General features: G+C 38.1%; 2 protein-coding genes and 1 long non-coding RNA gene across 8 annotated transcripts in view; 2 read left to right on the top strand and 1 right to left on the bottom strand.

Annotated features, from left to right (window-relative positions):
• Positions 1–26,945, top strand: part of LOC126764541 (endothelin-converting enzyme 2) — a 1,258,369-nt gene that overhangs the window by 1,150,804 nt on the left and 80,620 nt on the right. The window lies entirely within an intron of this gene.
• The window catches only part of LOC126764552 (uncharacterized), a 307,965-nt gene that overhangs the window by 209,351 nt on the left and 71,669 nt on the right, over positions 1–26,945 (top strand). The gene's annotated exons all lie outside the window — the stretch shown is intronic.
• LOC126764567 (uncharacterized) lies at positions 276–12,842 on the bottom strand. Of its 5 annotated transcripts, none has more exons than XR_007668070.1 (4): positions 4,113–6,142; positions 3,901–4,025; positions 1,756–2,018; positions 276–1,641 (listed from the first exon to the last, which is right to left on the bottom strand). It is a non-coding gene; the product is annotated as an uncharacterized LOC126764567 (long non-coding RNA). The 5 variants fall into 5 exon arrangements; XR_007668069.1 differs by adding an exon at positions 12,704–12,842 and having other exon boundaries at positions 278–2,018; positions 4,113–5,848; XR_007668068.1 differs by having other exon boundaries at positions 283–2,018; positions 4,113–5,018; positions 5,077–7,645.

Genomic DNA, 26,945 nt, shown 5'->3' with positions numbered 1-26,945 from the left:
GATAATATCACGATTTGAATTTGAATTCTACTTACATATGTATGTATGAGTGTAACTATATGCTAATATCTAGATGCCTATGAAAATTTAAATAAAGAAATGTAATTTACATACAATATTATTGTAATATATTAAGTTTTTTAGGATATTATGATAGTATCTCATATACATATATAGCATATATACAAACATATTCACATATGAAATTATATTATAGTTTCAAACATAAGAAATATTTAAAAATTAACTGTTATTCACACATTTACTGTAAATGCATGTATATTTTGAAAACACCATAATTTTAATAGAATGTTATCAGTTTTGCATGTAAAAATGCGCAAAATGATAATCATATCAACTTATATCATGGCATGTAAACGTATAAAAATATATGTAAGCAAAAGGCCAACATAAGTACGTCTGTAACAACAATGTATATTTCTGAGCATAATTTCCATTGAATGCTCAGCTCTGTTCAAGCGGCACTGTTAAGTTTTCTCCTTCTGAGCTAGATGTGGTGAATCACGCTCATCGCATTTTGTTAGCTTTTGATCGCTGTTCAAGATCGCTAATAAAAATCTAAAACAATGATAATCAAAGAAAATGCGAAATTTAAATATATTTCATGAAACGTTTTGTAATTTGATGCATAATAGAATTAATTTTCAATTACAAATGATTAACAACATTCGATAATTGAGAAATAACAGGCTTAATTCACCTTATTAAGAATTGAGAGATCAAAAGTCAGTTGTTTTAATATACCATAAAATCATAAAAAGGATTTAAGTAGTTTCGTCATATACTAAAAGTCCAATATACATATAATAATTTGCAATCGTAATAAATGATGGGTGTTTTAATTTAAAATGCCCAAAAATTCTTATTTATTTCACACTGGAATAAGTTGGGCGTCCCATTATCCCTGCAAAACACGCTAAAGAAAAGCTCAAGAAGTTTTCTGGTGTTAAATTTTATTGTGGCAATAAACAGCTCTCAAGAAATTCAGTAAGTATATTTACTACTTTTATTTTATAAATTTTGGATAGGCCACACTGGTTTAGCGAAGAAACATAACAGTTTCTATATATTTCAGATGGAAATTGAGCAGGAAAAAGAAGTAAATTTTTGGTTTTATATTAATTTTTATACTCTTGCACCCAGTTGCTGCAAAGTATTATAGCTTCGTTCACTTAACGGTTGTACGTATCACTTAAAACTAATCGAGATAGATATAGAGATATATATATATAAATGATCAGGGTCACGAGAAAAGTTGACATCCGGTTGACTGTCTATCTGTATGAAGGTTTCTTAGTACAAAAAAAGTTCGAGTTCGTAGATGGGCGTAATGGGACCACTGCTACGCGCCGCAAATCGCCATTAACCGAAAACTTTAAAGCACCATAACTAATTAATAATCCTAATTACCACCGAGATGGTATGAAAGGACGTTATGGGAGCCGGTGTGCAAATTGTACGATGGGCGTGGTACCGCCAACTTTTTGGTGAAATCGCATATCTCGGGACTCGACTGACAGATTTCTAAAAAATTGGGTATTCACGTTGTGAAATTGAGCGAAATCGGATTAATCACGCTTACTTTCCATATAGCAGAATTTTAAATTCCTCTTGATTTTTCTACTTTCCAGTACACAAATAAGAAGCAATTAGTATAAAGAGATTAAAATTTGCAAGAATAATGTCTTTAGTGTATGCCACCTTATGATCAGAAATTTTTTAAATCTAACAAACCTATTCAAGCCCCTATGTACCCAATCCCCTGTTTTAAAGCTTTAGTATACGTTTATACAGTGGAAATGCGTCGTCTCCTATACTTTTTTGCCATCGATAAAGCCGTCGGCCGGATATTGGCAGCTGTCATTAAGTATGCTGATACCGAATGTCGAATTCTTCATAATATTGGAGTCTCCTTCACTTCCGTAAGCACCAACATCCAAGTATGTGAATTTATAATTGACATCACGTGTGGCCCTCAAAACAGTAGAATGGAATCCCTATAATAAAAGCATATTAAAAAAATTATTAACTAGGTAAACCCGAGCGTAAATTAAAGTTTACACTTTATTATTTTCTAAAAAATATATTTTTAGCTCCGTAGAGCGATCTTTATTTAATCACTTAAACAGTGTGAATTTTATGAACAGAAAAAGATGTTGTATACAAGCGGGTGCTTGTATTTATACAAAAAACTTAGCTTCAAAGTAATATATTTATCAGTGGTTGTATTTATATGAGAACTTAGCTTCAAAGTAATATATTTATCAGTTGTAGTTTTGTGGTTTCTATTCTATTGTGGAAAAGTACTGAAGTGGAAAATTACTGATGTGGATGACAATTAGTTTAGTTATTTGGATAGTGTTATCTTATAGTAAGAGATGTCAGCTTATTGCTAGGCAGATGTATATGTGTGGTAGCTATTATCAGTTGGGTTCAGTGTAAGTCATGTATTAACTCGTACGAGGGTATTATAATCTATATGTAAACGTATTAACTTACTTTGTAATTATAAAATATACTTCCAGATTTTGGTGGGGCATCGATAGCAGATTCTTCCATAGTGCTGCTTACTAATACCATTTTGTGATACCAGTGGTATATATTCTAGCTGATGATATTGTGAGTCATGTTGCATGGTTCTCGCGATACCATATGCTTCCATGATGTTGGTGCAGGCTCTGGAGTACAGTGCATTTTTAGTTCCTGCACTTCTTAGTCCCGCGATGAATGTCCTGACTGCTTTCAGTTGTATCTCTTGTGATAACGCATTGATCACGTTCTCATTTTTGTGCTGCATTTCTATTTTGGATAATACAGTGTTTAATGCCTGATTAAGGTGATCGAAGTACACGCGAAGAGGTTTGTTTTCTTGACGTATCTTCATCATGTCTTCCTCCAGGACATACAGTGGTCGCTGATCTGCATAGGAGTCATCCAGTCTGCCTATTATTCCATCAAAGTTTAACTTTGTGTTGTTGTTGATGAGTATCTGGGCCGCTTTCTCAGTTATCTTTCCTCGAATTAATATTAATGCTTCCGTGTAGATATTTTGTCCACGGAATTGTTTTACATTATTCATTAATGTAATAGCTAATCTTCTCTAGTTACGATATTTCTGATAGTCTCCGCTGAATACGTTTATGGCTGATTTGAAAAGGTTTAAGTCTACCACTTTTGGATCATTGTAGATACAAACTTCGTCCTTGGCTTCCTCTATGGGAGCTGGTCCTAGGTGAGCTTCGGCGAATCTGCGCTGTAAATCTACCACGATAGCTTGGAGAGCTGAGAATTCTGGTGATTGAGTCATCTTTGTTTTTAGTTTGAGACACTTGAATACTTTTTGAAAAATTTGTTGTTTTCTACTCGTATTCTCACTTTGAAGGAATTTATTTTGGTTCCTTTTAGCAGTGGGTCCCTGCTCGGGCGCCAATTAAGGTTGACACTTTATTATTTTCTAAAAAATATATTTTTAGCTCCGTAGAGCGATCTTTATTTAATCACTTATACAGTGTGAATTTTATGAACAGAAAAAGATGTTGTATACAAGCGGGTGCTTGTATTTATACAAAAAACTTAGCTTCAAAGTAATATATTTATCAGTGGTTGTATTTATACAAGAACTTAGCTTCAAAGTAATATATTTATCAGTTGTAGTTTTGTGGTTTCTATTCTATTGTGGAAAAGTACTGAAGTGGAAAATTACTGATGTGGATGACAATTAGTTTAGTTATTTGGATAGTGTTATCTTATAGTAAGAGATGTCAGCTTATTGCTAGGCAGATGTATATGTGTGGTAGCTATTATCAGTTGGGTTCAGTGTAAGTCATGTATTAACTCGTACGAGGGTATTATAATCTATATGTATACGTATTAACTTACTTTGTAATTATAAAATATACTTCCAGATTTTGGTGGGGCATCGAAAGCAGATTCTTCCATAGTGCTGCTTACTAATACGGAAGCAAGAAGCAATATGGCGTGGTAAATCTCCATAAGCCAGGTAACTGAAAAAAAAGAATCCGGTCAAATCCTAGTTGTGCTAATATAGTACCTTATATCTTTTTAAATCATACTCTAGTACAATTGCTTACTTGGCTTTAGTAGGGATGAAATCGTTCAGTCTGCTATTTCGCCTTGGAAGGAGATGTGATTCCAGCATCTTCCAAAGCTCATCAAATACACATGGCGGCATACGGAAATTTTCGACGAAACGAGCTGGATCATTTCTAAACTTTTCAAAATCGGTGACAAACCTCCCCTACTCATTCCTTGCCTTGAAAAAGAGCTCACCCAATGACACATTTTCCTGCGTTTTATTCTGTTGTTTCCAGATTCCATGATTGTCATGTGTTTGCTTCCTTCCTCGTAGGCACCACTTACCTCGGCGCTAAAGACTTCACACGCAAAAATATTACAAAAAAGACACAAACCGGTTGGGTTTTTTTTATTTTTCTTCGATTTATTTAAGGTTAAGGTACTTCAACCTTTGATGTATGTATGTGAATATGCGGATCGAATTTTAAAATGAATTAATGCTGCGTGATGCTACGATGGACGTTCACTTGACGTTGGGTAGTGTAGAGTTGTGGTGTGATGTCTGCATGTGTGGTGTCTTCATGAGTGGATCGCGTTGATGTGGAGCCTCCCCCTCCTCGTCATCCATTCTAGACATTAAATGAATAAAAATAGTTTATCACGATATTTTTGAATAATTTAAGGATAAAGAATGGGAAACTTAACAATTATTCTTCGACTCATCTCCCTTTTGCTTGATTAATTTTTCACAATCTTCTTCTTCTACTTCTTATCATTCAACTGTTTCTTCAGTTTCTTTATATAATTCTCAGCGTTGTGTTCTTCCTCGCGTTTAAGCGTTTTTTTTAACTTACGTGCAGCAGGTTTCAGTTGAAGCAGAGTTGAAGAGGAGCGACTTAATTGCCATTCACGTCTAGCTCGCTTTTTCACAACTACAGATGATAAGTCTGTACATGTATCAGCTGTCATAAGCGATCTATCTTTATTTTTGACTGGAGCAAAATCTTAAGTCCGGCTTACCATGAGATATTATGTCCAGGCTATCTTTAAACTCGCTATCTGTAATTTTAAATCGAGGTGGGCTGTATACAACCATAAGGTTCAAGTCACAACCCCGATTTTTTAGGGATATTGCTGTAGCATGAGATTCATAGCATAGTTTAACAGATTTCTTACTAACGCTGCCGTGTCACCTGCGCTTTTCCATCCGGACGATTTGTAACATAGATTCTAAATCGCGGTATATTCAAATTATTTTTATTTGTAAGACGGTTTCTGATATAAACATTTCATCGCTATTTTTCAGACAGATATGTAATAATCTCCAATTGATGTTGGTTATCACCGTTAGCATTCCATATACAGATATTTAGTATGCTCATTTCTTACTTAATAAATTTGGCAACATTTCATTGTGTGATTTTATTAGATCTTGGATCATCTTTCGCAGTTTCGATACCTCCATTTCGAAGATTTTGCGGAAGTTGTATTTGTACAGTGTTGTCTTTCACTACATTGGCATAACTTCCCTGCATAGTATTATTCTTAAAAGTAATGGGATTTCAACTTTTATCTGGGATTGCTATAATTTTATTACGGGGTGTTTGTAACATTTGGTTACGACGTGCTTGAATGCCCTGTGACAACTTCGATTTTAAATCTTTATATACAGGATAATCCCTGTAGTTAGCAGTGTGATTTCTTCCACAGTTGCTGCATTTTTTATTTAAATCGTCTTTCCTAAGGGTGCTTACCACGCAAACACCGCGTAGAGTGCAAGTATGTCCATATTCTTGGTAATTAATACATTGTATCGGACACAATTCCGAAGGTAGCGTTGAAAAGAGGATTAAAAAATACATAGGGTTATAGGTACCGCAAACGCTTAGTTTCCGAAACATTCGACTTTAAAGTTCAAAAATTACCAAAATTCGAACATTTCAAGAAGCTATTTCACTACATTTAACACTCTTTATGCGCATTTTTAACTTCAAATACATTTACTTAAACTGTTAAAATTTAAGCAAATTCACAATTTACACTTCTTGCGGGTTTTATAAGCAAGAAATCTATATTTTAAAATTTATTTTTTACAATCGTAGTGAGCATCATTTATGTGCTAACAATTATGAGGAAATGGAGCACTACCATATGATAATAAACAAATATGAGCAATTCGCTGAAATTTCGCTCTTTCGCTATAATTCCTCTTTCTTTATTTAGCAATCTTAGATCTAATTAAAACAAGCGTCTATAAATTATATTTCAAATCAAAATGAGTATAAACAATCTTTTCATGCATATGAATATTTTCTTATTTAAATTTAATAAACAACTAAGCAATATTAAATAATAATATTCTTCTTCTTAATTGGCGTAGACACCGCTTACGCGATTATAGCCGAGTTAACTACAGCGCGCCAGTCGTTTCTTCATTTCGCTACGTCCTTCCCTACCTGGATCTTCCAACAAAGTGGAGGTCTTCTCTTCCTCTGGTTCCACCGGCGGGCACAGTGTCGAATACTTTAAGAGCTGGAATATTTTCGTCCATTCGAACAACATGACCTAGCCAGCGTAGCCGTTGTCTTTTAATTCGCTGAACTATGTCAATGTCGTCATATACTTATCTCATACAGCTCATCGTTCCATCGAATGCGATATTCGCCGTGGCCAACGCGCAAAGGAATAAATCTTTCGCAGAACTTTTCTCTCAACACAACATCGACTCATCAGTTGTTGTCATCGTCCATGCCTCTGCACCATATAGCAGGACGGGAATTATGAGTGACTAACAGAGTTTTTTTTGTTCGTCGAGAGAGGACTTTACTTCTCAATTGCCTACTCAGTCCGAAGTAGCACCTCTTGGCAAGAGTTATCCTGCGTTGGATTTCCAGGCTGACATTGTTGGTGGTGTTTACACTGGTTCCCAAATATACAAAACTATCTACAACTTTAAAGTTATGAGTGTCAACAGTGACCTCCCCCTGCGGGTAGGGGGCCCCTTGTGTTGGAGGCGGAAGAATATACCCGTGGTAAGGCATGCCTGTCGTAAGAGGCGACTAAAATCCACATGCTCTCTGTCTGACATTTCAGGTCTTGGTTTAAATACCAGCATGGTCTACATATGTTCGAAATAGTGCTATAATACTCAGCTTGAAATGATATTATAGACTTTATATTAATTCCTAAGTTGTCCAAGCGACAAATGTCACCAGTTATTGAGTTTGGGATTTTGGGAGCTCAATTGCAAAGCTGCAAAGTCTCACCAGAGACTATAACCTGGTACAACGGGGAGCAGTTTGCCCTTGGAGTTTACTCTCCAATCTGCTCATTGGGTTTGGCCGTTTGTGGAGATTCGTGGTGGTTGTGGTTTGTACCTAAATGCAATCAGGGCATTTAGTCCAATGTGGAGTCGCAATTGAAACCAAGGTATGAGTGCTGAATTCATTTATGCTTTGGGGCGCTGATCAACGCATTGTATTGATCTACGTGTTTCTAGAAATAGAAAGCTCCGTGAGGTTAGGCCTTCGCAGGCAGGTACTCACATAAATCACAACGGACTCTATCAACAGTGACGTGAGTGCCAAGTCGCGAGTGCGACTACTGTTTGTTTGATGACAGGAGATATTTCGCCTTACCCTCGTTCACTGCCAGACCCATTTGCTTTGCTTCCTTGTCCAGTCTGGAGAAAGCAGAACTAACGGCGCGGGTACTGAGGCCGATGATATCAAAATCATCGGCATACGCCAGCAGCTGTACACTCTTATAGAAGATGGTACCTTCTCTATTTAGTTCTGCAGCTCGAACTATTTTCTCCAGAAAAAGGTTGAAGAAGTCACACGATAGGGAATCGCCTTGTCTGAAACCTTGTTTGATATCGATCTTGACGAGCTTTTGGTGTTGCTCAACGTCAGTTTGCACAGCCGTATTAGTTTTGCAGGCATATCAAATTCAGGCATCGAGGCATAGAGGCAGCTCCTTTTCGAGTTGTCGAAAGCAGCTTTGAAATCGACGAAGAGGTGGTGTGTTTCGATTAACCTTTCACAGGTCTTTTCCAAAATTTGGCGCATGGTGAATATCTGGTCAGTTGTTGATTTTCCAGGTCTAAAGTCACACTGATAAGGTCCAATCAGTTTGTTGACGGTGAGCTTTAATCTTTCACACAATGCGATCGGTAGATCCTTATACGCGATGTTAAGGAGGCTTATCCCACTTAGCGCAGATTGTGGGGTCTCCCTGTTTGTTGATTCGGCAGACCACACTTAAATTCCAGTTGTTGGGCATGCTTTCGTCCGGCCATATTTTACAAGCTGATGCATGCTGCTGATCAATTCTTCAATCCTTCGGCCCCACCGCTTTGTTGTTCTTCAAACGGTTAATTGCTATTCGAACTTCTTCATGGTCGGGCAATTGAACTTCCGCTCTATCGTCATCGATTGGAAAATCGGGTTTGATATCTCCTGGTGTTATGCTTTCACTGCCGCTCAGCAGGCTGGAAAACTGTTCCCACCATAATTTTAATATGTTCTGGGCATCGGTTAATAGATCACCTCTTGGAGCTCTACAAAAGTATGCTCCGGCCTTGAAGTCTTTTGTTAATCAACGCAACTGGTCTTCAACCTTACAGAATAAACGATTGTTGGGTATCGTATAATCGGTTTCCATTTGTTTAATCGTAGCTTCATCTTTGGTTGTATTTACGTCAATTATGTTAGTGATCCGTCGTAAACCCTCCTCTTGGATTTGCATTGAGAAAACCCATCCGTTAACTTCTGGTGCGTTATTAAGCTGCAAAATTTTCCCTACTACAATGTTTCAACTAGTCTGGCACCAATGTGCATTTTATGACTTTAGGTTGAATCGAATAAAAGTAGTACTGGTTGCTTAGAAAGCGATCGTTTTAATTTCTCGAAAGACACATAATGTTCGTCTGTCCATTTAAAAAATTTCCCCTGCTTTAATAAAGTTGTTAGCGACAAGCCAAAAAATCATCTCACTTCACTAGCGTCGGTAGGCTGTAGAAAAGCTTCAGTATTTCGTTCTTTCCGACCTTGACTTTTACCGTCTTCACTAACAATATTCCCTAAAAACTTCACCCATGAACATACATTTGCTTGTCGTCAACGTAAACCCAGCCTTTCGTAATATATCCCAAAACTCGGCCAGGACTTTTACCCCTTCGCTATCCGTCTTGGTTGCAATAATTACTTCGTCAACGTAGCTTATAATCTTGTTTCTATTTTGTAAACAAATAATACCTCCGGAGTTAAGAATGCCATCAACTTTTCACTATCTTCATGCAATGGAATCTGGTAGTATGCCTCCGTCATTAAAAGAGTCGTGAAAAATGTATTACCTCCTAGCTTTGACAGTTGCTCCTCTACAATTGACATTAGAAACTGCTTCTTGATTGCAACTGTATTTAATGCTCAGAAAACCACACACATTCTGTCATCTCCATTCGCGTTCTTTACGATTACAACTGGCGCTGCACGAGGTGATGGACTTTGACGTATGATATTATGCTTTAATAGTTCGGAGGATGTGGTCATGTGTTGAAGTTCCCGCAAGTGAGAAAAGCTCTCTGATTTCCATTCATTTTAAGGATACTAGAAACGATTCTTCGACATATGGCCTTAGATCAAATATCCTTTGGGTAACCAAAGAACTCCGTTAGCAGACGAGCTAAAGTGAGAAGACGAAACATCCCTGCTAAGGGTTGTGCGCTGGGTTTAGGATCTGCCATGTAAAAAGAGCCCTGAGTGAAAAATTACCAACAGCCTCGGTAGAGAAACCCCTCTATTGCTTACGACCATGACAACAACGAACGTCAACAACCAGAAGCAAAGTTCTCAAAGAGTTGAAAAGCTGCAAACATAACAGACGGCGGAACGATTTTCTACTCGACTTGCACTCCTGCTCTCTGAGAGTACTTGTCAGCAACTCGGTATACGATAATGTGGGACGGCATTTCAAGCTCCTTACGCACCGCTGCAAGCATAACCACTGATTTTCGGAACAGACAAAAGAACAGCTGGTATGGTGAGAAGTAGCGTGTCGCAGCGGAGAGCAAATAGGCTGCCTACCTTGCAACATTACGTTCGACCTCAACATATGCGGGATGGAATAGATACCGAGAGTTGAAGAAGGAAGCGAAACGCATTTACAGACAAAAAAGAGAAAGGACAAAATGCCAGAGTAGCTTAACAAGTTGCCGACAAGGGTAATGCTCGAAAATTCTACAAAAAGAATGAGATTGAAAGCCTAACGTTCCATTGCAAAGCGGCGTGGGATGATGTATTACAGGACGAGCTATTCAAACACGAATGCGAAGAACTGATAAGGAGCTTACATAAGCTGCTTTGAAGAATATGGTCGGACGAAAGCATGCCCAACTATTGAAATTGAAATGTTCTCTGCCCAATCCACAAAAAGGGAGACCCCACAATCTGTGCGAACTACCGTGGGATAAGACGGCTGACAGTCAGAACTTCGAAGTTGTAGATAATTTCGTCTATCTTGAAACCAGTATTGACAGCAACAATAATGTTGTCTCGAAATCAAATGCAGAATAACTCTTGCAAATAATTACTACTTCGGACTGAGTATGTAATTAAGACGTAAGGTCCTCTATCGACGCTCAAAAACCAAACTTTATAAGTCACCAAATATTTGCGTCTTGCTATATTGTGTAGAAGCATGAACGACGACGTCGAACCTTTCTTGTGTTTGTTGACGTGCGTTTTTTGCTGCACAGAGGCGGGTGCGAATCTTGGCTGCAACAAGTTAATGGTCAGAGTCGATGTTAAGACCTCGGAGCGTACGCACATCTGAGACACTGAAGACGTGTCTTCAGTCTATCACAACATGATCGAGTCGGTTGGTGGTGGTGGTCGATCAGCCTCAAACCATTCTAGGGATGTTTCAGCGTGGAAGCTGAACTTACCTTCCGTAGTGCCAAAGCTACCTTCTTTGCCCACCCTGGCGTTAGCCAAGCACGATTTTGAAGTCGTGGGGGGGCAGCTGTCATAGGTACGATCCAATTGCTCTTAGAAGGCATTTTTGGTAACATCGTCCTTCTCTTCCGTCGGGGCATGGGCGCAGATCAGTGACATGTTGAAGAACTTCGCTTCGATGCGGATTGTGGCTATACGTTCATCCACCGAGGTGAATGAGGGTGCTCTGCGACGGAGTCTCTCTCCCACCACGAATCCCGCACCAAATTATCCAAGGACCTACTCGTCTGAGTCCTTGTCCCGTCCATTGCATTTCTTGGACGGCGGTGATGTCAGCCCTCACTCTAACGAGGACATCAACAAGCTGAGCAGCGGCACCTTCCCAATTAAGGGAACAGACATTACAGGTGCATGCCCTCAAATCTTTATCCTTATTTCGATTGCCATGGTCGTAATCAAAAAAGGGGTCTCTCATCCCAGAGTGGCTGTTATTTTTCAATACACAAAATTGTCAAAATATAGCGAACATCTTCATTATTTTCACTCATTTTTGAACAGCTGTAACTTTTTTTCAACTCCCTCCAATTCAAGGGGCTATACCAGTGTGATGCATGAAAAATTACGCGACGTACTATGGACGTAATAAAGTATATTCTTAGCTATATTAAAATTTTTTTTTCTACAAAAATTTTGAAAAATAACGGAGTTATGTGCTATCTGCGGCGGTGCCGAAAAAAAAGTGCCTCAACTACTGGCATGATTCCGGTCGAATAAGTAGCTGAAACAAAAAAGTTCAAAATGTTTATTAAACTTAAATATATTTTCTGTACAATGAGCTTCGATCTTTCAAAAATATCAAAAAATTAAGAAAATGGCGTAATTTTGAAAAAAATTTAGTTTTTTTACGAAAAAAATGTCGTTTTTTTTTAATGCTATATTGACATTTTTCAACCAATCAAAAAGATCGTACGTAGTCCATTGTATAGCAAATGTATTCAACTATACCCAGTTTTAATTTGAAGTCGATCGGTTAATTTCTCGTTGAGTTATGATGTCAGCAATTCTGAAAAATGTCGTTTCGAGAAAAACGCGTTTAAAGTTTCACTTAAGTATATATGTTTGCACCTCTGAGCGGTCGTTGTTTAGAACGCTGCCCTTCAAAACCTATTCAAGATACAACATTGCCGATTTCAGAGGATATTTTTGAATATATAAACTCTCGAAAAAGGAAAAAAAAAAAAATTTCACACTTTTATAGCCCCTTAATTTTTAAATGAAGCTCACAATCTCACCTTTCCAACATTATTTGGTATGACACAATGTGATTGGTAGCACTGGAGATATATGACTGCAACGACATCTATTGACCAAATACTAAACTTTTTCGACTACCCAATATATACACTCTCCAGAAAATCTCTACATACACGCTTACATCTTATTTTCTTTTGTTAAATCATAAGATTTATATACTAAATTTTAGAGCATAATCATATTAAGTGCTTTATTACTAATATATATATATTGCATAATCCCATGGCATTTAAGGCAACGAAAATCTGGCTACATAGTTTTATAGATTAATTTACAAAAAAAAAAAATAATTTGGCAGCGCAGAAACGTCAAATAGCAAAATGGTAATTCTCCGTGTAATAAACGAATGTAAAAGTGTCGGAAAGTTATACTTTTACCTGTTTTTGTAAAAGTAGCAAAGTAGCACCACTACCACGCCCACAAAACGATCGCATTAGCAAGGGGCCCTGCTCAAACCATTAAAGCTAAAACAACCAAATCCAAGCCAAAGCCTCCAGTATCTACAAGTATAATATGTAATATCGGTCAATGTTTGAAATATACAATATATTGCAAATTAAGAGAGAATATTTTACTGTTAAAAGTACGTCTGTATGTGTTGAATCCAGTCAATACTTCCCTTAGCCATACACCTTATATAAAGATTTTCGAAGTACTCCATAAATTGATATTTAAACCATTCAGATTGGTCAAAATGTGTGAAGCTTTATTACAACTAAATGAAAGGTGTTTTTAAAAATTATGTGTTTTAGCGCTGAAGTAGAATAGATTTAGTCTAGACCTTGGCCTAAACCTCTTATCCCAAATAAAATGAATTCTGTCCTCTAGTTGACGTTTTCCACATCCCCTCAAATTTAAAATTTACCCTCTTCGATCGAGTTATTATCAAAGTCTTTTCGTATTTCTAATCTAACTTCTACTTATTTTTTAATATTTATAATAATAAATAAATAAATAAATATGTACCATTTTGGTCGAGCACTTTTTGCCATTTTTTCACTAGAGACATTATTCCATCAGTGTAAAAATTTCATCAGTATAAATCGAAATTTCGAAATTTTCAGAACGGAAGCGAGCGAACCATTGTTGTACTACACGAACTGATACAGCATCTTCTCCGTAAACTTAACAAATTTCATTGGTGGCATGCATGGCATTCTTCCCTTTTTATACAACAATTTCAAAATACAGCGAATTTCTTCATTACTTTCACTCATTTTTCATCTTCCCCGAATTTCACTTTTTTTGATGAAGCTTAAAATCTCACCTTTCCAACACTATATGGCATGACACAATGTGATTGGTAGCAATTGAGATATACAACTGCAATGATATCTATTGACAAAGTACGAAAAGACTTTTTCGACTATCCAATCTATCTTATTTGAAGATTTAATATAATTTTAGCTGACGCGAACTAGAAGAATCCAAAATTAATTGTAATTTATTTACGATTTCACCGAATAATGAATGTTTAAAACTTTCGCAACATTTTTTGAAACATCCGGTTGACTTTACTCCATATGTATATATTTCTGATGGTATGTGAAGTAGCTAAATGAAACTCGGGGTGTATTTTATTCTGTTAATAGTATTTTGTGTTGCCAAAAATAGATAAAATCGGATCAACACTACCCCTATCTCCCATATAGTCAATATGAAAGACATCGTAGCAAAATTAACTGGCTATATTTTAATGGCGAAAAACGAATTAGCCCCACTCCCAGATACCACATAAAAAACATACATATATGTACTTGTATTGATATTCGTTATTCTAAGAAGCGTGTCGTTCAGTGTGTGAGTTATATATTTATAAGACTGGATGCAAATATGTTCTTAAGTATACCTATTAGGGCTTAACTGGCTATATTTTAATGGCGAAAAACGAATTAGCCCCACTCCCAGATACCACATAAAAAACATACATATATGTACTTGTATTGATATTCGTTATTCTAAGAAGCGTGTCGTTCAGTGTGTGAGTTATATATTTATAAGACTGGATGCAAATATGTTCCGTCTAAAGGGATCATAATGGAAGCAGAATTGAGCATTGTTGGTAAGTTAAAGAGTATAATGTACGAAATGGAGGATGGAGTCATGTGTAGAAGTTCACGCAAGTGAGGAAAGTTCTCTGATCGCCATTCACGTGGGAGTGGCCAGAAACGATTCTTTTACACATGGCTCAAGCAGCTCACTACTTCCGGTCTTTGACCAAGTATCCTCTGGGTAGCCTAAGAACATCCGTTCGAAGGCGAGCTAAAGTGAGAAGGCGAAACATTCCCTACAAGGGTTGTGCGCTGGGTTTGGGACCCGCCACGTAAAAAACACCCCCAGTGAAGAGCTACAACCAGCCTCGGATGAGAGACCCCCCTTTTGATGACGACCATGGCAAACGAAATAAGGACTACGAATTGAGGGCATGCACCTGGAATGTCCGGTCCCTTAATTGGGAAGGTGCCGCTGCCCAGCTGGTTGATGTCCTCGTAAAGACAAAGGCTGACATCACCGCCGTCCAAGAAATGCGATGGACGGGACAAGGACAGAGACGAGTAGGTCCTTGTGACATTTACTACAGTGGCCATATAAAGGAGCGCAAGTTTGGTGTAGGATTCGTGGTGGGAGAGAGACTCCGTCGCCGAGTACTATCATTCACTGCGGTGAATGAACGTCTAGCCACAATCCGCATCAAAGCGAGGTTCTTCAACATATCGCTGATTTGCGCCCACGCCCCGACGGAAGAGAAGGACGATGTGACCAAAGATGCCTTCTATGAGCGCTTGGAGCGCGCTTATGAGAGCTGCCCCCGCCACGATGTCAAAATCGTGCTTGGCGACTTTAACGCCAGGGTGGGCAAAGAAGGTATATTTGGCACTACGGTCGGTAAATTCAGCCTCCACGCCGAAACATCCCCAAATGGGTTGAGGCTGATTGACTTCGCCGGGGCCCGAAATATGGTTATCTGTAGTACTAGATTCCAGCATAAGAAGATTCATCAAGCTACCTGGCTGTCTCCGGATCGAAAAACTACCAACCAGATCGATCATGTTGTGATAGACGGAAGACACGTCTCCAGTGTTTTAGATGTGCGTGCGCTCCGAGGTTCTAACATCGACTCGGACCACTATCTTGTTGCAGCTAAGATTCGCACCCGCCTCTGTGCAGCAAAAAACGCGCGCCACCAAACACAAGGAAGGTTCGACGTCGAGAAGCTGCAATCACAACAGACAGCCGAACGATTTTCTACTCGGCTTGCACTCCTGCTCTCTGAGAGCACTCGTCAACAACTCGGTATAAGGGAACTGTGGGACGGCATTTCAAACTCCTTACGCACAGCTGCAACCGAAACCATTGGTTTTCGGAAAGTGCAAAAGAACAGCTGGTACGACGAGGAGTGCCGTGTCGCAGCGGAGAGAAAGCAGGCTGCCTACCTCGCAACGTTACGATCGACCACTACACGTGCGGGATGGGATAGATACCGAGAGTTGAAGAGGGAAGCGAGACGCATTTGTAGACAGAAGAAGAAAGAGGCTGAAATGCGTGAGTACGAAGAGCTTGATAAGCTGGCCGACAGGGGTAATGCTCGAAAATTCTACGAAAAAATGCGGCGGCTTACGGAAGGGTTCAAGACCGGAGCGTATTCCTGTAGAACCCCCAAAGGTGATCTAGTCACTGATGCCCAGAGCATACTTAAATTATGGAGGAACACTTCTCCAGCCTGCTGAATGGCAGTGAACGCACAACACCAGGAGAAGGAGAACCCGATTCCCCAATCGATGACGATGGAGCAGACGTTCCATTACCCGACCATGAAGAAGTTCGAATAGCAATTGCCCGCCTGAAGAACAACAAAGCGGCAGGGGCCGACGGATTGCCGGCCGAGCTATTCAAACACGGCGGCGAAGAACTGATAAGGAGCATGCATCAGCTTCTTTGTAAAATATGGTCGGACGAAAGTATGCCCAACGATTGGAATTTAAGTGTGCTATGCCCAATCCATAAAAAAGGAGACCCCACAATCTGCGCCAACTACCGTGGGATTAGCCTCCTCAACATCGCATATAAGGTTCTATCGAGCGTATTGTGTGAAAGATTAAAGCCCACCGTCAACAAACTGATTGGACCTTATCAGTGTGGCTTCAGACCTGGCAAATCAACAACCGACCAGATATTCACCATGCGCCAAATCTTGGAAAAGACCCGTGAAAGGAGAATCGACACACACCACCTCTTCGTTGATTTCAAAGCTGCTTTCGACAGCACGAAAAGGAGCTGCCTTTATGCCGCGATGTCTGAATTTGGTATCCCCGCAAAACTAATACGGCTGTGTAAACTGACGTTGAGTAACACCAAATGCTCCGTCAGGATCGGGAAGGACCTCTCCGAGCCGTTCGATACCAAACGAGGTTTCAGACAAGGCGATTCCCTATCGTGCGACTTTTTCAACCTGCTTTTGGAGAAAATAGTTCGAGCCGCAGAACTAAATAGAGAAGGTACCATCTTCTATAAGAGTGTACAGCTGTTGGCGTATGCCAATGATATTGATATCATCGGCCTCAACACCCGCGCCGTTAGTTCTGCTTTCTCCAGGCTGGACAAGGAAGCACAGAAAATGGGTCTGGCAGTGAACGAGGGCAAGACGAAGTATCTCCTGTCATCAAACAAACAGTCGTCGCATTCGCGACTTGGCACTCACGTCACTGTTGACAGTCATAACTTTGAAGTCGTAGATAATTTCGTCTATCTTGGAACCAGCGTAAACACCACCAACAATGTCAGCCTAGAAATCCAACGCAGGATAACTCTTGCCAACAGGTGCTACTTCGGACTGAGTAGGCAATTGAGAAGCAAAGTCCTCTCTCGACAAACAAAAACCAAACTCTATAAGTCACTCATAATTCCCGTCCTGCTGTATGGAGCAGAGTCTTGGACGATGTCAACAACGGATGAGTCGACGTTGCGAGTTTTCGAGAGAAAAGTTCTGCGAAAGATTTATGGTCCTTTGCGCGTTAGCCACGGCGAATACCGCATTCGATGGAACGATGAGCTGTACGAGATATACGACGACATCGACATAGTTCAGCGAATTAAAAGACAGCAGCTACGCTGGCTAGGTCATGTTGTCCGGATGGACGAAAACACTCCAGCTCTGAAAATATTCGACGCAGTACCCGCCGGGGGAAGCAGAAGAAGAGGAAGACCTCCACTCCGTTGGAAGGACCAAGTGGAGAAGGACCTGGCTTCGCTTGGAATATCCAATTGGCGCCACGTAGCGAGAAGAAGAAACGACTGGCGCGCTGTTGTTAACTCGGCTATAATCGCTTAAGCGGTTTCTACGCCAATTAAGAAGAAGAATGTACGAAATAAGAATTATTTGCTAAATAGTGCAAAAATCCCATGTTAATTAAATGGTCAAAAAGAAACGATTTTGACGATACCCAAGTGGAAATAGCCAACTTGGTAAATAACGGACACCCTAATACCTATAGACATTACAAAATTAATTTAATCAGACCATCTCATTCTTTACTCGCAAAATATCCTATACAATAATAACATACTTTCCACCTGACAAAATGTGTGAATAAATAAAATTAAGAGATATTTTTTATTAATTATGTGGGATCATGAATGAAATTTGTCCAGACGTCAGACTGAACCCTATGAATGATTTGCTGGATCCTCTTATTGACGTTTTCACATTAAATCATTACTATCAATATATCTCATTTCAGGATAATTTTAGTAAAATCTCAACTTACGAGAAATAATAAGTTATAGCAATAAAAATAAGCTAATACAAGATTTGTAATTTAACTGAATAAAATACGATTGTGGAGACATAGTATTATATACTGTGATCTAATTGAAAGGTAAATTTTTAATTTATACTTCGCATGTTTTTGAAATCGATTAATTTGTTTACTGTAAGTTGGTAGCACTGTTAGTGACATCTATGCTAAATTTCACAACAAAATATTCATTAGTATTTGAGATATGCGTCGTTTGGTGAGAGAATTCTTCGAATTTCACTGTGTTTGAATTTATTGAACAAAGAAGTGCGATAATGCACCATCTCATACTGCATTGGTTATTCGGGATCATTTCGCCACACTTTCAAATAATATTGTGCCGCAACCATAGCATTCGCCTGATTTACCTTCGTGTAACTTCTGGCTATTCAGCAAATTCACATGACCACTCCGAAGACACTGTTTTGACTCAATTGAGGATATAAAAGCTGAATCGAAGAAGGCTCTGATGGCCATCACGACGGATGATTTTTCCAACTGCTATGATGACTGCAAAATTCATTAGCATAAGTGTATTGCAGCGGGAAGGGATTTCTTTGAAGGAGATGAAATGGACAAAATTCACCTTTCAATTTGATCACAGTAGTACATATTTTATATATAAATTATCATTAATCGAAAACGTATAAAGTGCCATAACTAACAACTGAATTAAGATATACATATAACTTTAATTTAGCACAAGGGTAGCGAAAGGTACCTGCGGACTAAAATTTTTTAAAAATAAAGCGTGGACCTCCTCTATTTGGTATAATGTACATACACATCTCTTAAGCCACTTAAACTAGAAAAACCAAATTCGCTCATGACAAATCTTCTAACCATTCCTGCTGACACTGTAAAAAAATCAGAAGATAACCCGTCCACTCCCCCCATATAATAGTACTGTTAAAAACTACTAAAAGTTCGATAAAACAACAACTAATTACGACAGCAACACAAAGTTTTGCACCAGAGATGGTATGAGAAAGCTTTATAGAAGCGGCGAGCAAAAAAAACTTACACTCAAACTATTTTATTTTATACATAAATTTTTTGTAATTTGCATAAACTTAGTTTATCGTAATGCCATAGAATGTACAAAATTTTTGGTTAATAAACAAACAAAGTTGATGGTTTTTCAACTCTGGAACATGCAATATGTAATTGACATATAATTTAATTTCACCCCAGTTTGGATTACACGTCAATGTGATAAAAAGATGTGGTCCTCCATATACCCGTACGTAAGTCACATCGTCTTTAATGTATGTATTCTTGCATATGACGCGGACTACCAATGTATGATGATGGGGGGATATATGCAGTACTTATGTATGTTGATGTCATTTGTTGCATCTAAGTTACCGAATATGGCATTACGGAAATTAATGTACTCCTCAGTGCGAAGTTGTGCTTGATTAAATTATATATAGTATATATCCATATATTTATATATAAGTTATAAGTTATACTGGTAGTTGGATTCCTTTGTTTAATACATACGTATGAAAATGATATCCATCTTTTCCGTCCCAAAATATCAACGAATACTGCAAAGCATCGTAAGAACGATGATTGTCTTGTATTATGTTTATCGTATTATCTCTGCGTTGTATGCGTATGTCTCGACGTTCACATGGGTCACCAGCCATAACAACTGCAACTACATTAATAGTTGGAACATTATATGTGCCTGCGTGCTCTCCACAGGGCACTTTGTCTGCTTTAATGACAGTGCCGTAGTTGGGATACTTGACCTTGAATCTTGAATGTAGATTCAAAATTCCGACTATCTTCATGATGAACAATTTTTGTTGCTCCAAATGACGTCATTTGAAAGCATGAATTGAATTTACAAATTTTCCGCAAAAACAATTTGGATTGAGATATCGTTCCAGCTAAAAGTGATTTTAAAGGCTCCGGTGGTATATTGAGCAGTGGCAATGAAATTCTCACAGATGCGCAGCACAAACCAGCTGATTCACCTTGGTACTTGAAAATATGACAATGTTGACACCCTTTGTTCATACTACCGATCGTGATTAATGGATGTGACGAATAGTTTTTTTCAGAATCGTATTCAAACGCGAAACGATTAAGTGATGCTCGTTCCAATGCTGGATTGTCCTGCATTCGCCGTTGGTTATGTTCTCTATGTGCGTTGTTTGCTTGTTGACGTGCCCCTCGTTGTCTTAAGGTACGAAGACGTTGAGTGCTATAATTCAGGATCATATTCAAACGCGAGACGATTAAGTGATGCTCGTCTCAATGCTAGATTATCCTGCATTCGCCGTCGACTGATCTATTAAATCGACGATCATGGACCAATTGCGCGATCCGAGTACGTCGACCAATATCTCTTGCTCTTCCACGAAGACGTGGCATTTTTTGTAAAAATAAGAAACACAAAGAATATGAGTTACTTATTGAAGATGAAATTTTAATTTATTAACTAAAAATATTTATTGCAACAAATTTTAGGTAAAAAATTGTGAGATTTTATTTCCTTGCTTTTTTATTTGATATTTTCAAAAATTAATAATTTTTAATAAAAGCAATAATAAAAAAAATAAAACATTCATTATGAAATCAATGAGTTGCACAAATTACTTTGTAGGTTTGGATGGTTTTGAACATACACGTGTAAATTTAATAACACAAAAATTATAAGAAATATTAGTTTCCTCACTTAATTCGCAAAATGTAGAAATATTTTAATTATTACACGATTTAAAATCACACAATAATAACACAAAACTACAAAATATTTTTCTCAATTTGATCGCAGCACCAACTGTCGGGATAAACTAAAAAGAAAATAGAATAATATTGAATATTCGATACTGCGATGGTAGTACAGTCTGCAGGATTACTCTTTCCAACGGTACCTTCAGATCGCGGTGCCAAAGAAATCGGAATTGTGCAATTTCGGTATATAATTTATGCACCCAAAGAAGCCATCTTTTGCGTTGTATTTTACCAAAAACGCGTAAATTATTATGATGCTCTTACCCTGTTATTTCAATAATATGCAGCAACAATAACCAAATAAAACTTCTGCATTCCGACATTTTTTAAATATGTACGGATATCTATATATATAAAATTAAGTGGCAAAACTTCCTGTTCGCATACTCCTCCTAGACGGCTTGCCCGATTTCAATGAAATTTTCAGGGGTGATTGGGGTCTGTTTGGAGGGTGCACATAAGAAATTTAATGTGTATCATTGCACGTTTTGCAAAAAAAAGAAAAAAATGTGACATCCCGCCTATACAAATCCTCATGAAATAATGTTTTGCCGCAAGATTGGCAGTCCTGTCAAATGCCTTTTACTAATAAACAGAAACAACTGGCGGATGTTTACAATTAATAAAAAACATTGACATCGTATGTTGATCGTTTTTGCCTGTCATTCGTTCTTTCTATGGATGACTGTCAAGCAGACAAGACATACAGAACGTAAGTGTTCCGCTGCACTGAGTGTATCAAAAAAAAATGTTTCAACATTGTGTGTATTTTTCTCAGATTTCAACGTGATTAACATTCTGCGTACAACACAAAGCAAGTGAGTATTGTTGTTGTTTCGTATGTGATGCCATGCGGTTCGATTGTCGCTTGAAAATGCGCGGTATATATATAAAAAAAAGTGTTTCAACATTGTGTGTTTTTCCAGATTTTATTCCATCGATTTGCTACATTTATTCGAACTGATTTTGTGTTTTTCTGCTGACCGTGCAATACACACAAAGCAAGTGAGTATTGTTATTGTTTCGTAAGTGCTTTCATGCGGTTTGCAAATACACTGTTGGTTTTACATCACACTGTTGGTGGGTCTTATTGCATATGCGTGTGAGGATAAAATACATAGTTTAAGATGTAGTTTTAGGTTAATTTTTCCATTTTTATTTATGTATTTCAAGTATGCATACTCTAGCACGACCACCGGGGACAACACTAACTACCTTTTTCGAGTTGTGTGAAAACGATGAAATTGCAAGAACAATGCTATATTCCGAAATACCACAATATTTCAATTGGAATCCATCATCGAAAACATTTTAACGACGAAAGCAAGGAGAGCGTGTTGACGGTTATCCAAATGTCCGTAAAACCGATGCCATAAGACGCATTTACACCATCCATCCGAACAACGCCGAATGTTTCTATTTGCGTCTGCTATTAGTCAACGTGCGCGGACCAAGATCATTTGATGATTTGAAAACTGTTGACGGTCAGTTGTGTGCGACGTATCGTGAAGCATGTCAGCGATTGCATTTGTTAGAAGATGATATGCATTGGGACACCGCACTTCATGACGCATCACTCACATCTCATCCAAAACAAATACGCGTACTATTCGCCATAATAATATCTACATGCCTTCCGTGAAATCCGCAAGAACTGTGGAATAAGTACAAAGACTGCATGACCGAGGACTTATTAATTTTGGCGCGTAATCGAGTATCGGACGCAGACTTGCTATATACATTACAAATGTATAATGATGCTTTAATATTGGTTGAAGATCTGTGCCTTACAATTGCGAATAAGGCATTAGCGCAACTTGGCATAACTGCGCCCAATCGTTTAGCGATTGATATGCTTGACCATGAGCTTCAATGTGAACAACAATACGATTGCAATGAATTGCGTGCTTTCATACAAGCTAACAATACCAAATTGAATATTCAGCAGAAAAATGCTTATGGTAAGATTATACGAGCGGTCGACAATAACGCCGGTGGATTCTACTTTCTGGATGCGCCCGGTGATACAGGGAAAACGTTTCTGATGTCTTTGATTCTTGCTACTATACGGTCACAGCAGAAAATTGGGCTGGCAATTGCTTCGTCAGGCATCGCTGCTACTCTACTTGATGGCGGCCGAACAGCACATTCTGCGTTGAAATTACCGTTGAACATCCAAGTCGTTGAAACACCAACGGCAACATATCGAGGAATTAAACAATGGCAAAAGTTTTGCGAGGAGCTGGAATAGTTCTATGGGATGAGTGCCCAATGGTTAACAAAAAGTCATTAGAAGCATTCAATAAAACAATGCAAGATTTACGATAAAAGCAACAACTTTTTGGCGGAGCATTAGTCTTATTATCCGGCGATTTTCGGCAAACTTTGTCAATCATTCCTCGATCAACTAGTGCCGACGAAATAAACGCATGTTTAAAATCGTCAGTTTTGTGGAGACATGTTCAAAGGCTGACTCTTACCATCAACATGCGTGTCCAATTGCAAAATGATCGATCCGCAGCGGCGTTTTCGAAGCAGTTGTTGGATATTGGCGAAGGCAAAATACCAATCGATGATACCGGTTTGATCACATTGCCGAACAACCTTTGTACACTTTTACAATCGAAAGAAGAATTGATTGAAAGTGTATTTCCGAATATTGTTCAACACTATCAACGCCACGATTATTAAGTATTGGCACCGAAAAATGTACACGTCAACGAAATCAATTTTGCCATTCAAGAAAAACTGACAGGAGAAGCTACAACATATACATCGATTGATAGCGTTTTGAATCAAGGTGAAGTAGTCAATTATCCAACTAAATTCTTGAATTCTTTGGATCCCCCCGGTCTGCCACCGCATCGTTTGGTTCTGAAAGTTGGTTCACCCATTATACTTCTACGAAATCTGAAGCCACCGACTTTGTGTAATGGCACAAGACTTTCAGTCAAAAAATTGTGGCCAAATTTGATTGAAGCAACAATACTAAATGGCAAGGCAGCAGGCGAAGTTGTACTCTTACCACGCATTCCCATGATTCCAACGACATGCCGTTTGAATTTAAGCGCTTGCAGTTCCCAGTACGTCTTGGCTTTGCGATGACCATCAACAAATCGTAAGGGCAAACGTTTCAAGTGTGCGGCGTCAATTTGGAAGAACCGTGCTTCTCCCACGGCCAATTGTTCGTCGCATGCTCGAGAGTGGGAACACCAAGGTGCTTATTCATTTACGCGCCAGGTGGAAAAACCAAAAATGTTGTATACCAATATGTTTTATAAATGTTTCATAAATAAGTAACAGTTTTACAACAATAAATAAAACACAAAGTAAAATCCCTTAAGAGTTTTAATCGATTTAGGCGTAGCGAAAAACACAGGGTAACAGCTAGTTTACTATAAAAATACACTTGTCACACAGAACTTATTCGCTTTGCGGCTAAATAAAGCTAAAACATTTTTCTACACCAGCGATCGTCATGCCGTTGCTCTCTTGATTCAAATTGTCTCCCAACAAATCAAGTGCTGAACACATAGAGAGCGACATCTCCCGAATATTAAAATATACACGTTCTTATGGGCATAGTTATTTAAACAGCTGCACGACTACACGACAACAGTCTCTCAGTTGTCGCTCTTGCTAATTTAAAAATATTTTTAAATTTGCCGACGACAGTAGAGAAGAGAGGATGTAAAATGTAAAATTATTCAAAGCTCTAACAAACCTGACGTTATTTTACAAAGAGAAGCGCAAAATAGCTCTGCTATATCATTTCTAATAACAATTGATAATTTAAAACAAGTACCTATTACTTATTTTTTGCTAAAAAAAATTCACTTTGAACAAAATATTAAAATTGTATTGAATTGAAAGATTGGTAACAACGAAATTGTGTACATGCCTACCATTGTTATGTCGCTGCCCTCTCACAAATGTTCATATAGCAGGCTTCAAGACTACAGTTCACTGTCATGCTGTTATGTCGTGTAGGACCAAATTGTGAATCTAAACCATCCTCAAATCTGCCTGAACATACACAAAAAATGTTTATCAAAATCGGTCCTGTGGTTTAAGATGAGTTTAGTGACACACACACGCACACAAGAAATATTTATACTAATAATGGTTGTCAAAAAAGTCTTGTGGCATTTTCGCTAGTTGGCGCTGAAAGCGCGTAGTTCTAGTTTTATTCGTATGCTATACCTTTTTGGAAAGCTCATTTCACGCGTTAACACGTGTTTGATTGATTGTCGTTTCCTTTAAGTCGTTCGTGAGTTATAGCGTTGCAAACATGGAGCAAAATAAAGAGAAAATCGGCATATTTTACAGTACTACTACGATTAAGGCAAAAATGTATCTCAAGCCGCCAATAAAATTTGTGCAGTTTATTGACCTGATACAGTTTCCATTTCCACCGCACAACGATGGTTTCAACGTTTTCGTTCTGGTGTAGAGGTGGTCGAAGATGCGCCACGCTTCGGAAGGCCTGTCGTCGAAAATTGCGATAAAATCGCTGAATTGGTCGAAAGAGACCGGCATAGTAGCAGCCGTAGCATCGGTCAAGAGCTGGGCATGAGTCATCAAAAATTCGTTTCAATTTCAATAAAAAAAAAAATCAATAAAAATACCGCAAGACTTTTTTGACAACCCATTATGTACATAGAGCGCATGTTTTGGAGATACCTTAATCAAAGTGACAAAAGAGCAAATAAAATTATTAAAATTTGTTTTTATTCTCTAACTCCCAAATATAAAAAGCGACCTACGTAATGACATCCCTACATTGGTTATCAAATCTGTTTACAGTTTGTTAAAGGTAACAAAATAGGTTACCTATGTGTTATCCATAGCATAATTATTTTTGCACAAGTTTCTGTTAGTGTTTTTTTCGTTTAGCAGTTTGTTACTTTTAATGTTATATTATTTGTTACTTCTAACAAATTTATAGGTCAGCCTATCAGTTGCCGTTTTGCTACAATAACCATTTTCAATTCTTTAAAAAAATCAGTATTTTTACATTATTTTATTTTACTTAATTGTAAACGCGTTGCTAATAGTTATTAAAGTTAAAGAATACCATATATGAAATATTTACCGTATGAAGAATTATGAACTTTATAAATACAGGTTGTTAATATAGATTGTTTGTCACAATTGTCTGTCGTGGGAGCCAGTTCTACGTTATAGAAATTGACCCGGATTTTATCCAGGCAAGAGCTTTTTTTCTGATATGAGGAATTCTACAAGGGACTCCAGAGTGAGATCAAGGAGAGTTGCATTCATAAACCGGGAACGCGTATCGATAGCTACGGTCCATGAAACCAAGTAAAACAGCAGTTAAGAACTTCTGAATTGTAAAGGTTTTAATGTTATACGTAAGGATCGCTAGCGAGATAACGGTGGAAGCCTACCCTTCATCCTGGGCAACACTGTGCAACATCGTCTTATCGATGGCGACATCGACCTTTGGGATACTGCACTTGACTGTCAGGGTATAGCTATTCTGTCGGGCTATGTCGAGCTAGAAATATTTAAAATATACATGCATCCCTCCAGTTACGTGTTGCCCAACAAGATATCACCCGAAATTCATCAAAACAACCTTATCATGAAACAATGCACTATCAGTGCAACAAACAATTACAATCCAAATAGTCATCTGCTAGTAAACAACAAGTATCTCAATAATATAAGTAGCACTAAGATTTATGTAAAAAAACGTAAACAATATATTATATCTAAACAAATTAACAACTAGTAATAAGTAAACATACTAGTTAGTATAAAAAGAAATAAGAACCATGTGATAAGTCAGTCTTAAGAGTATTAATAAAGAATGCACATTTCGGTGCAGCCCAAAAATATATTCTTTTGACTAATTTTACTGCATGTAAAAATTAACTGGCGCATCACAATCTTTGGCATTCCTGCATGTCAACAGATGGAGCTAGTGGTACATAAGTATGTATAGAAGATTGGACATTCTGCACAATGAATGACGAAGCCCCCATCAGTGGTTAAATGAGCTTCTGCGCCCCCCTCTAATTCTAACACAACACACCACATCTTCACA

The sequence above is a fragment of the Bactrocera neohumeralis genome, unplaced genomic scaffold (assembly GCF_024586455.1).
Source record: "Bactrocera neohumeralis isolate Rockhampton unplaced genomic scaffold, APGP_CSIRO_Bneo_wtdbg2-racon-allhic-juicebox.fasta_v2 cluster09, whole genome shotgun sequence".
Classification (NCBI taxonomy): domain Eukaryota; kingdom Metazoa; phylum Arthropoda; class Insecta; order Diptera; family Tephritidae; genus Bactrocera; species Bactrocera neohumeralis.
Note: the sequence above shows the minus strand (reverse complement) of the source record. Positions and strands in the feature narration are given on the sequence as shown.